The 13,588-nt window shown below is 40.5% G+C and overlaps 1 protein-coding gene across 3 annotated transcripts in view; it reads right to left on the bottom strand.

Annotated features, from left to right (window-relative positions):
• Positions 1-13,588, bottom strand: part of zfyve9a (zinc finger, FYVE domain containing 9a) — a 68,083-nt gene that overhangs the window by 45,969 nt on the left and 8,526 nt on the right. For 2 of the 3 annotated variants that reach the window (XM_034182924.1, XM_034182922.1), the window contains exons 2-3: positions 13,131-13,133; positions 2,558-2,658 (exon numbers count right to left, since the gene is read on the bottom strand). The gene's annotated coding sequence lies outside the window, so the exon portion shown is untranslated. The remainder of the gene's footprint in view (positions 1-2,557; positions 2,659-13,130; positions 13,134-13,588) is intronic. The other variant, XM_034182923.1, reaches the window with a different exon arrangement.

Genomic DNA, 13,588 nt, shown 5'->3' with positions numbered 1-13,588 from the left:
CGTATTTCCATTTTTTCCTCTGTGAAACAGATAGAGTACAGCTACCAATATTGACAGAATTAAGTACGTCAAAGGGGGTGTCCATACAAGCAAAGGGGATGTCTGTACAAGGCACAAAAGACATGAAGGCAGATGACTGGTTCCTAGTAACTACAGGAATTAGTGGACAAAATAACAATTGGCTTTTAATGGCAGAACAAGCAGGACTAGCAGCAAAGAAGGACTGTGTTGTATGTATGGGACCCAGACCTATATTACAGGTGATACCGGCAGCATTACCCAAAGACTGTCTGCTGACTGTTATGACACAGACATACATTGCAGCAAACAACAATTGTTCTAAGTGGGACAAGATCTATCCATTGACCAAATTGACTAAGATCAAACCTTTATTTTCAAGCAAACTTGGGCATGCTAACCATACATGTGTACACTTGACAGGGACAAGTAAGACTTTGGGTAGCTTAAGCCACACTGCCTGGTGTAAGAATGTGGTCCGTAGTACTCCCACATTCAAACCTGTCGGGAGGAGTGACGTATGGTGGTGGTGTGGTGATAACAGAATCTTTGACAGACTGCCACGAAATGTGTCAGGTTATTGTGCATTAATATCATTATTGTTACCAGTTAAAGCCATACCCATGACCCCTGAAGACGTTACGACATATGCAGCCTCTCTTATTCCTGAAGATTGGCAGAAAGGCATAGCCAGACATAGAGTAAAAAGAGAGTGGAAAGGAGTAGGAAATCCAACATATATTGACGCAATAGGAGTCCCCAGAGGAGTGCCTGACGAGTATAAACTGGTTGATCAAATAGCAGCTGGATTCGAATCTTCCATCTGTTGGTGGTGTTCAATTAATAAAAACATGGACAGAATAAACTACATCCACTACAATGTACAGAAATTAGGAAATTGGACTGAGGAAGGATTTAAGGCTGTCCATTCAGTTAGAAGCCACGTCCCTTATGGCCTTCCAGAATCGTATTGCTCTGGATATGTTGTTGGCGGAGAAAGGAGGTGTTTGTGCCATGTTCGGAGAACAATGCTGCACATTCATTCCCAACAACACGGCTGCAGACGGCAGTCTCACTCAAGCCACTGACGGGCTGAGGACGTTGAACAGGAAGATGAAAGAGCACAGTGGAGTAAACACCGAAGGCTGGGATTGGTGGCTGGAAGGGATGGGAAGATGGAGGTCTTTGATTTCTTCACTATTAGTGTCTATAGCAGTATTTGCTGCAATTCTAACATTGTGTGGATGTTGTTGTATTCCATGTCTCCGAGGCCTTGTAAATAGAATGATAACCACAGCAATAAGTCCAGGACCAGGAGGGGGACCAGCATCATATCCACTCCTGGGGCAAGACGACACCGAGGAGGACGATGACTCCCATGACCTGTACCCAGACCAATGGAAGTATGATGACCCAGACGCCGATGATGGTGACAATGATGACATCACCTCTGGGGTGTAAGCCTATAGAACATACCATGATGAACCTCTTAGTGAAAATCTCAAAAAGAAGTGCTAAGCTAGGTGATAACTACTACTGTATGTTTAACAGGCGATAAACAGGAGGGGAATGTTAAAGATTTTGTATATATGTTATCACTGTTAAACATTTGGACCTTTGTCTTCTTTCTCATGAGAACGGTGTTGTGCTGTTTGCACTAACCCTGAGAATGTACGTGTTATTCAACCTTGTTTTAGCATGCTGGGGTCAATCTGAACTGGGAATGAAGAGCTGGATGTACTTATTATTATTATACAACTTGTTTTTGTAGCCGCTAACGACTGGGAGTGAAGCATGACGGGGTCAGTCATGAACTGGGAGTAATAGACCTGAAGGTTGTTTTGACTGTTGTGATGTGATGCTTAGTGTGAAGACCAGGACACTCCAGGCAGATGCACAACAGCTGATAACTGCAACAGACGAACGAGATGTGCTGACCTCCGACGATAAGAGTAAAAGAAAGAAACTGTTTTTCCTTACAGCTGTGCTTATTGACGTATGTGTTTATGTTACGGGAAGAAACTTGTCTCGCGTTGTCCCCCCCCCCCTTAGGACAAGTTTTATGATGTAATGAGGGCATCTCTAATAAAAAGAGCGGGAGCACAGGCCAGACTTTAGTGTAGCCTTGGTGTACAGCCTGGACTGCACTCCGCGCGTGATTAATTTGACTTTCTGTCTCACTGGTGTTTCTTGACACCATGTTTAAAGAATGTTTGGAGGAGAAAATACCCAACAGAAATAAATTTACTTCATTATGTAATAAGGCTGTAACATCACAAAATGTGGAAAAACGTGAAGCACTGTGAATACTTTCTGGATGCACTTTATGTACTTGATTTCAAAATTCACAAGCACCAATAATTCTGCAAAAATTATGAAACAGCACATTTCTTTTGATGGGTGAATGTGCAATTCAATATTACACTAGGCTATATAAGTTTAATATACCTGTGCCAGCATTTCACTTGATATTTTAAATACTTTGTTGTGAATATTTTCTCTTCATTTGCCATAATGATACACATTCTTTAGTCCTCACCTGCAAAGAGGTCCTCTTCAGCAGTCCCAGGTGGCGTAATTCTCAGCAGGTTTCTCTCGGCTCTTACTTCACCCAGTCTGGCAAGAACTCAAAGCCCACACCTTAACAGCAAGGGGGAGAAAATGCAGTAAAGAGCTGCTTCCCAACTGTTGTGTTAAAACATGCTGCCTTTTGATGTATTTTATAACTTAAAAATGGGACCGATGCTAACACTTTAGCATGTCTATGGCATTTTCAATGTTAATGTTAGCATTAAGCAGTTGCAGCTGTCAAGCGTTTGTTGTCGTAAAAGAGTCAAATGTATTACAAATTGTAATATTTTTTCAATTTATTTTTGTTTATATATTAATAATAATAGCAAGCACAACAATAATAGTAATAATAACTAATCTAAATATAATTTTAGAGAAAGAGACAAAAAGAACCTGAATAAAAACAACAGAAAATATAAAACCAACTAACAATGAACATACATAAATAAATACACACATACAGAAATAAATAAGTGTTTCCTGTAAACACCTAGTGACTCTTACACCTCCATTTCATCCCTGTCTTATTTAAGTTTAATAACAGTTTGTTTCGGTCAAACCATGTTTTCAATGTGTTAATTTATTCAGTGATTTCCTCCAGAACTATCTGCCAAGTTAGAAAACTGCTGCATCCTAGTAAGAGCAGAATACTACTGGAATGAATTTGAACAAGGAAAGTTGTTTTTTTTTTTCTCACCAAAATGGATGCTGCACTCACTGCAGTTTATTGTCTGGAACAGTCCCAGATTGCATTTCAGAGCTTCTAGAATTCAAACATTTTCGTGTATGTGGTGTTGGGGGGGGGGGGGGGGGGAGGATTTTGGGTTTCAGGTTTTTTTGTTTTTCACCACTTTCATCCCTGAATATGTGAAATCGTGAGCCACTTTTGTGCGGATTAAAGTTACTAACTGGGAGTCCTGTCTTGTTGCGAGAAAGAAACGAGAATCGTCCTCCGTTCTGTTAACACAGTTCCAAACGCTGCGCGGCTCTGCCGAGTCAAGTTAGAACGATAGAATCCAGTCTGAATTAATAACTTCAAAGCGAAACACCGTTTTGTTTATTTTTATTTATGTCCATTTAAGTTGAGAGATGATTCAGCATGTCCCATCAGGTTTGTTTTTTGTACTCAGATCTCAAGCCAATTCATTTAAAACAGAGTATCTGCTGATACAGAATCCACACTTGATATTTGCATGTTCTAAAATATTACACTTGCACAGAGCATATTGCAAGCACATTAAAGCCACCCAAGCTGTTCCTGAATGTTTTTTTTTTTTTTTAAGTTCAAGTAAACATTTTTTGGTGTAATATGGCTCATCAATTCCAGTGAGTGCAGCATTTCAGTAGTAAAGCTAGGACACTTAGAGTAATGTTGACTGAATGTTAAATTATTAAACTTTTTTAACACCAACAACATGCAGAAATGACTTTAAACTGTCTCCATAAGTGGAGCTGGTGTAGCAGCCCAGATTAACCCACCACCAGAATAAACCCAAGTTTAATTTGGCCTAGCCCAGTTTAAACCCCAGGGTGTAAAATGGCCTAGCCTGGTTTACACCCTAGGGTTTAAAATAGCCTAAGACAGAATGGATATAGCCCCCCCCCCACTGTATTTTTCTCTGATTACCTTTTAATTTATAAAACATGTTACTGGAATATTTAAAGATCAACATAAAATAGAGAGACAATAGAAGGTGGAATATTATACACGCACTTCACAACCTATTCGCAAACACTGCGTGTCATTGCGTGCAGGGCCTCACACAGTTTACGACGAGTTTACTCGGTACGCAACACTGTGTGCCAGTGCGGGGATCAAATTCATGCGTGTCAATGTGGCTTGTGATCCCATGTTTCTGTTGGCTGTTTTGAACAAATTTTAAGAGTGCAAGAGTGCATGCTAATAAAGAAAATCCTCCTCCATACCACTTCAAACTGTATAAGTGGGGATACAAAATTTCCTCATAGAAAATCAACAATAATGATAATATTAAATCAAACAGAGCTTTGGTATCAAAATAGTATAGGTACTGGCAGATATCCAAATTCAGGTATCAGGACTGGATCGGAAGTGAAAAAAGTGTAGATCGGTGCATCCTCAATAACTGTACGTCTTTTTTTTGGCAGTATATATATATATCCAATACCTGGCACAAAAAACATCTGATCTGAATCAAACTGTTGTTTTTATGATTCACATAAATATCTATCGTAAATTTTTTCCCCACTTCCTAATATCGAACCCCCCCCCCCCATTTAAAAAAAAAAAAAAAAATCTATATTGGTTGGGCTTGACTTGGTCATAAAACAATATTTGCACTTCATCTTCATATGACGTATTACATTTTCACTGTGTTAAGTGATACAGTATATTACAAAACTGGACTACAAATTTCAAATGAAACTGATCTGAATCAATCTGTCTGCAGAATTATCGGTATAATGTAATGTAAATAGACCACAAGTTGTATTCTCAACTCTTTAAAATTGCAGTAAATTACAAAGTATCACAGTACGTGTCATATCATAATAAGTGTCATTACAACTGGATCATGATGAGCCACATATCATAAGCTCCAGGTTTTGTTTTGTTTTTTATGTATGTTATCATGGACAGCCATTATCCATTTAAGCTCGACAAACCAGTCATGAAGGTTAAAAGCCGATGCCTGAAAATGCACACAGTAAGCCTGCGGCTTGTCGTTACTGATGGAGAGACCTTGCAGCACAGACACAGTGGTGCTGTGTATGTGTGTTTATATATTTGTGGCTGAAAATGAGCAACAACAAGGCTGATCGCCAGGGTCATTCTCATAAGGACAAGAGCAGCCACGGATTACACCAGAGACCAAATATTCCGCAGAGCGAAGGCCTGGGACAAAGAAGCAGAGTCAACACATTTTCTGCTTAGTTTAAGATGCAACCATGGACATGACGTCAGCACAAGCTGTGAAGCATAGGACTTCACAGTGAGACAAACAATTTCAGTAACAGTAATCGTCAGGCTACTCCATGTGAAAAGGACCATCAGATCACGCAGCAGGCGATCTGAATATCACGTGTGTCCGGCAGAACACACACATCACAGGACTATGACAATATGACAAGCCAACAGCGCCACTTTCAGTCACGTATCACCAAAAATACTCCATAACAAACGTCACTTTGGCAGTTATTATGGCACATTTTCTCTTTTTTTATTTTTGGAAAAATACATCGTCTCCTTGTTGATTTTTATCCATTTTATGCTCCTGTTATAAGACACTGATTGTAGCACAGTGGTAAAGTTTCCGTCTGGCAATCAGAGCTTTTTGTAAATTGCAGGTTCGACTCCCATGAGTAGCATTTATTTTTATTTAACTGCAGAGTTCTGTATTGCCTCCCCTTTTATTATTATTTATATCAACCCAGTGATATTCACTAATGATACAGCTGGTTATTTTATTTTTCTCCACATCAGCGACGCGATGTGGTGCAACACGTACCAGCTGCTCGCACTATGTTTGTGCACATGCACGATGGTTCATGTTCCCCATTTCGTGTTTGGGTCACAGATTTTCCGCCGGTTTCTGCATCTTTCGTGTTATGTGTGAAGGGGCCCTTATTTGTGGACAACCACCTGTAAGTCGCTCTCCTTTTACAGCACAGGATTTCTTGGATTACTTTGAGAAGAAAACAGACCACATTAAATTAAACATATCCCAGCATGCCTTAACCCAGCCACTACACCCTGCTATTGAGGTAGGTGCCATTATTGAGGTATTACCTCAATTTACAGAATTTTATAGTATCTCACTAGGCATGCTGACGAAACTTGTAACATCTACAAAAGGCACAACCTGCTTATTTGATCCCATACCAACAAAACTGTTTAACCCTCTGGGGTCCGAGGGCATTTTTTTGGACAGTTCACTCGCCTGGCTTAATTTTTTTATTATTGCTGTTAAAAGCTCACCCTGCATCCCACAGTCAAGTAGTATGCCTTTTTTTTTTCAGGACAACCTGTACTTTCAGAATATACACTCAACAAAAATATAAACGCAACACTTTTGGTTTTGCTCCCATTTTGTATGAGATGAACTCAAAGATCTAAAAATTTTTCCACATACACAATATCACCATTTCCCTCAAATATTGTTCACAAACCAGTCGAAATCTGTTATAGTGAGCACTTCTCCTTTGCTGAGATAATCCATCCCACCTCACAGGTGTGCCATACCAAGATGCTGATTAGACACCATGATTAGTGCACAGGTGTGCCTTAGACTGTCCACAATAAAAGGCCACTCTGAAAGGTGCAGTTTTATCACACAGCACAATGCCACAGATGTTGCAAGATTTGAGGGAGCGTGCAATTGGCATGCTGACAGCAGGAATGTCAACCAGAGCTGTTGCTCGTGTATTGAATGTCTCCAAAGGCGTTTCAGAGAATTTGGCAGTACATCCAACCAGCCTCACAACCGCAGCCCACATGTAACCACACCAGCCCAGGACCTCCACATCCAGCATGTTCACCTCCAAGATCGTCTGAGACCAGCCACTCGGACAGCTGCTGGAACAATCGGTTTGCATAACCAAAGAATTTCTGCACAAACTGTCAGAAACCGTCTCAGGGAAGCTCATCTGCATGCTCATCGTCCTCATCGGGGTCTCAACCTGACTCTAGTTCATCGTCGTAACCGACTTGAGTGGGCAAATGCTCACATTCGCTGGCGTTTGGCACGTTGGAGAGGTGTTCTCTTCATGGATGATGCGAAGGAGATGTGTTGCACTGCATGAGGCAAATGGTGGTCACACCAGATACAGACTGGTATCCCCCCCCCCCCAATAAAACAAAACTGCACCTTTCAGAGTGGCCTTTTATTGTGGGCAGTCTAAGGCACACCTGTGCACTAATCATGGTGTCTAATCAGCATCTTGATATGGCACACCTGTGAGGTGGGATGGATTATCTCAGCAAAGGAGAAGTGCTCACTATCACAGATTTAGACTGGTTTGTGAACAATATTTGAGGGAAATGGTGATATTGTGTATGTGGAAAAAATTTTAGATCTTTGAGTTCATCTCATACAAAATGGGAGCAAAACCAAAAGTGTTGCGTTTATATTTTTGTTGAGTATATATGCTATAGTGGTGTTTTATAAGTAATAAAGGTTTACAATCAGAAATAAGAAAAAAATAAAGCAGAAAATAATTTTCACACACATTTATTCAAAACACACAGCAAACTATAATAAACAACTATTTTGACACTTTATAAAGTTATTTGGGAGTCTTGTACAAAAGAATGTAAAAAATAAAGGTTCTAACAACAAATGCACATTTTGAACAATATATACAAATTGGTCTGTGCGTTTTATTGCTCTTTATGCATCAATTACAAGAGCCATATTCAATCATAACAACATTCACAACAAATAGTGAAGTATCTCATCCACTGGATACTGGAAAACCATGTGTAGGTGAACCAATTCCTGATTGGACACTCACATTGCACACATCATCACACAGCTTCTATGAGGAGTACAAACATGGTGGTCGGCTGGCTCAAACGTCCGCGGAGTTTACTATTAATTTTACTATTTATAATTTATTTATTATATATATATATATATATATATATATATATATATATATATATATATATATATATATATATATATATATATATATATATATATATATATAAAATTTGTATTTTATAAGTTTATTATTAATTTGCAATTAACCTCTGGATCTGTTCCTAAATGTTTCAAATCTGCAGTGATTAAACCAATACTTAAGAAATCTAATCTTGACGTTCCTTTTGTATAGCACTTTGACATGGTTCAGGTTATATTTGCCAGGTCTGCTGCTATTCTGACTTGCATGCATTGCTTGTGCAAAGTTTACTGCACAGCAACTGATAAATAAAATCTGAGCATGCATGTTTTTAGTGGTTGTAAATATTATAGAGGGAGTGAAATGTACTCAGATGTTGTAAGAGCCCCTATTCCCCAAATACACACCAATTCTTTAATAATATGGCATTAAAAGAATTATATTAATCAGTAAATCAGCATCAATGATCATAACTGAACAAGAGCAACATCATACAAAATTCTATCATTTTTTGCTAACAACACTGTGTATCTCCTAGCAGCTCCTTGCAGCCTTTTACCCTTTAGGAATAAAGAGATTCCCCTCAGCACTCAATGCAAGACGTCATAATCTCTTGTGCTATGCGAGTGTGTAAAGCTCCAGTGGACTGGGAGCAGTGTACACTCATCCACATGTGGACAAATGCACACAGAGAGACAAGTACACCAGTGCTGATTAAGATTTAATTACTCTGCAGAGACTTTGAATAATGCATCTGTAGTCAAAGTGGGTAAAGAAATCTTATTTTTAGACAAGCAAACTTTGGAAGATGCTTTAAAGGAGAGACATATGCTTCAGATGATGTGCCACTGACAGAAAATTGTGGATCTGAAAAATCTCAAGAAAGCATAATTTAACCAACTAATTTCACAAACGTCACAAAACACGCTGTGACTATCAACATCACTGCACATACAGGCTTTTGCCAAATCAGAGGAAACATGTCTCTGAATGCATCGCATTGTGCTTTTAATGCTTTTGAGAGAGTTTAAATACAAACCATTCAATTGATTAATCACATAAATAAAAAGAGCTGCAGCCCAAACCCTTATGTCTTACCTTTGGAAGCCTCCATTGGCAGACACTTGGATTTACCGTAATGTTTCATGGAGGGTATGCAGGTAGATGTTAATCAAATCCATCTTTTAATCCGGTGTCGCAGACCGAACAGTCCGCCCCTAAAAATCGGTCCACCTTTTGCATCTGCACGTCATTTCAGACCACAGCAGCACATCTGAGACGGCGTCTCTTCACCCAAAGCAATCAAATGGATTAATGGGATTATTAGCCATCAGATGATAAAGGTAAAACCTCTTAAATCATTCTAAAGTCAGTTTTAAGCAGAAACAAAGTTGTTTTAAGCAGAAACTAAGCGAAATGCCGTGACGCTTTGAAATGCCCGATGCGCAGTAAACGCATCAGCTAGCACCTCGTTTAGCCGCCGGCGCTCTGATCGCTTCCGCCACCTTTTGTAATGAAATAATACTGAATTTATGTGGAAATGATTGTTGTACAAAAGCTTCAGATATCTGTTGCTGAGACAGATGATGACTGATGTGCAGGTTGAAGCAGAAACGAGGTGTTAATCTGTGAACCGAGTCATTAGGGGGGGACCGATTTTTGGGGGGACCGTTCGGTCTGCGACACTTACTTAGAAGTGAAGCTTAAAATTCACCAACCTACTTTTAGCTTCGAGCCCTATATATTTTTTACCTTCTTAAGATGGTTGTGACTTTTACTTTGTTGTACATCTTATGTACAACATCTTATGTAGATCTTGTGCTCCAACTTTCCCAGGAAGGCAGCCACACATCTGAAAAGGCAACATTTTTAGATCCATATCCATATTTACATACTTCAGACACTACCTCCTCAGGGTGAACACAGGAAAGTACTATTGATCACTTCCCGTCTTTAAGAATGGACCGACATTACTTTCTAACAACATCATTGCAAAGGTATGACACCATTATATAGTTTGCATATTTCTTTAATGTTCTGACTGGGAGTTGTTTTACCTCTTCCATGTGAGTTTTCTTATACGCATATATAAGAAATTTAATATTTGAGAAGAAAGAAGAACAAAATATATCAACAAATTCCTTACCAGTTTTGGATCTTTCAAAACTCATCATTTACACTCTAAAATTTTTCCTTCCCACTGTCGCCAAGTGCTTGCTCACAGGGGGTCGTTTTGACCATTGGGGTTTTTACGTAATTATTGTATGGCCTTGCCTTACAATATAAAGCGCCTTGGGGCAACTGTTTGTTGTGATTTGGCGCTATATAAATAAAATTGAATTGAATTGAATAAAATATAGATGCAACACTTTTGTATGTTTAATGAGTTAAAGTAAAAGATCGAAGGTTTGCGCTATACATACAGAAGGCCTGTTTCTCTCAAATTGTGTTTACAAATTTGTTGAAATAAATTAGTGAACACTTCAACTGCGCTAGGATAATCCAGCCACCTGGCAGGAATAGTATATCAAGATGCTGAATAAAGAGCATGATTATTGTACAGTCTCTCAGACAAAAGGAGCCAGATGCAGTTGTCCGGAACTGGCGTAGTTACAAATTGTGAGGCCAGTTGGATGTAATGCCAAATTCCCAGCTGCATCTTAGGGTAGTGAAATGAATATTCAGCTCATAATGGCATTTTCCATTATTACTCCTTTGGCATAGGTACTGTTATGTGCTCTCCGAGTGGCCTGGTTTCTTTGATAAGGCTAATTGCAGTTTGCACATGCAGAACTCAAGCCCAAGGCCCATGAATAAAAACACAGGACACGACTTATGTGAAAATGGCACCCACAAGTGTTTGATGAGTTTAACTTCCATGATTTGAGGGGATAAAAGTGATTGAATCCAGACGCCCATGCCCTGCTTAACATCAAATTCAAGGAGTTTCAAAGACATCAAATTCAAGAACCAAATGTATTTTGCATAAGAGAGCACAATTTGCTACTTTAACAAATTTTATGAGGCATCATTAATGGAAGCGCAGAGGTGAGAGGGTTCAACTTGTGAAATGTGAATATTTCTTAACAGTCCTACATCCTTGGACAAAACACTTAATTTGCATGGTGTCATTCCAACCAGCTATAAATGGGGACCGGCCTAGCCTGGGGAAGGAGCCTGTGTCAGACTGGTGTCGCAACCTGGGGGACGCAGACTCTCGCCCTTTTCATGCTACATAATCTGGAGATAAGCACCAGAACAAATAACCCGCAGGGTCTATAGGATTTACTTCTTCTCAGCAGTGCTGTGTTACAGGGAGAGCAGAGATGGTGGTCTTCTGCTTTCTCAAACACAGCACAGCAAAATGATGTGAGTCGAGCAATGTAAACCAAGACTTATTTGAAAGTTGAACCAAGTAACTCACTTATTAAATAATTAAACAAAACAAGAAACAAACCATGACAAACAGTGACTCATACATTTACTTTGACTTATATTTCATTGGAGACAATATCAACCAAAGATATTTCATGTTTTGAGTGCTCAATTTCATTGTATTTGTTCATGTACGAGGTCTGTTAGAAAAGTATCCGACCTTTCTATTTTTTTCAAAAACCATATGAATTTGAATCACGTGTGATTGCATCAGCCAAGCTTGAACCTTCGTGCGCATGCGTGAGTTTTTTCACACCCGTCGGTTGCGTCATTCGCCTGTAAGCAGGCTTTGTGTGAGCAGTGGTCCACCGCTCTCATCTGATTTTTATTGCGAATAAAATGTCTGAACGATTTGGAGCTTTACTGTATCAATTTTTTCCAGAAACTGTGAGAAACCTCCAGGTGGTAACCATTCGGAATATTCAAATGGCTTTGAGGGACGATTTTATGGGGATTACACAGATTAAGGAGTGCTCCAGCCGGTTTAAAGACCGCCCACAGCTGCTGAGAGCGCTCCGAGCGCCGATCAACAGGCTCAAACCCCGCTGAAACAACCAGATCATTTCCAACGTGAAGGCTTTGTTGATCCGGGACGTCGTCTGACTTACACAAAAATGGCAGGAGACGTGGACATCAGTACTTTTTCGGCACATTCCACTGTTACAGGAGTTTTTTTCATGGAAAGAAAAGCAGACGGATGCGCCACGGAGCCGTTCATGGCGCGAGACAAAACCACCTCCGTGTTGGTCTCACAGGACGGCTTTGAGATGGCTTTCAGACGGCTGTCGGTGGGTTTTCAGTCGTGTGACTATCCGAGAAATTGTGGATGAGCCTGGACATGCCAGAACATGTCCTGTGAGGCTTCATCATGGCGTTGCTTTGCGCCATGCAGCTCCGTCCCGACGCGCGGAATTCCTCCGCTCCTCTTTCCATGACAAAAACTCCTGTAACAGTGGAATGTGCAATTAATTTCCAAACTGGACGCTGTGTTTTATCCGGGACGTCCTCTGACTAGCACAGGAATTGCGGAAGACGTGGACATCAGCACTTTTTCGGCACATTGAGACAGACGTGCGGAGGAATTCTGTGCGTCGCGGTGGAGCTGCATGGCGCAAAGCAACGCCGTGATGAAGCCTCACAGGACATGTTCTGGCATGTCCAGGCTCATCCACAATTTCTCGGTTAGTCACACTACTGAAAACCCACCGACAGCCGTCTGAAAGCCATCTCAAAGCCGTCCTGTGAGACCAACACGGAGGTGGTTTTGTGCCATGAGCGGCTCTGTAGCGCATTGTCCGCTTTTCTTTCCATGAAAAAAAAACAAACTCCTGTAACAGTGGAATGTGCCGAAAAAGTACTGATGTCCACGTCTCCTGCCATTTCTGTGGAAGACAGACGACGTCCCGGATCAACAAAGCCTTCACGTTGGAAATGATCTGGTTGTTTCAGCGGGGTTTGAGCCTGTCGATCGGCGCGCTCTCAGCAGCTGTGGGCGGTCTTTAAACCGGCTGGAGCATTCCTTATTCTGTGTAATCCCCATAAAATCGTCCCTGAAAGCCATTTGAATTTTCCAAATGGTGTCCACCTGGAGGTCTCTCACAGTTTCTGGAAAAAATTGATGCAGCAAAGCTCCAAATCGTTCAGACATTTATTCGCAATAAAAATCCGACGAGAGGGGTTGACCACTGCTCACACAAAGCCTGCTCACAGGCGAATGACGCAACCGACAGGCGTGAAAAAACTCACGCATGCGCACGAAGGTTCAAGCTTGGCTGATGCAATCACACGTGATTCAAATCCATATGGTTTTTGAAAAAAATAAAAAGGTCGGATACTTTTCTAACAAACCTCGTAGATCCATTCCTGTAAAATTCCAAAAAAGTTGGGACTGGGACAATCTAATATACAAGGCTGACCGTGTGTGTGTGTGTGTGTGTTATGCACAGCCACAGTAAATGGACTG

The sequence above is a fragment of the Thalassophryne amazonica genome, chromosome 12, assembly GCF_902500255.1.
Source record: "Thalassophryne amazonica chromosome 12, fThaAma1.1, whole genome shotgun sequence".
Classification (NCBI taxonomy): Eukaryota; Metazoa; Chordata; class Actinopteri; order Batrachoidiformes; family Batrachoididae; genus Thalassophryne; species Thalassophryne amazonica.
Note: the sequence above shows the minus strand (reverse complement) of the source record. Positions and strands in the feature narration are given on the sequence as shown.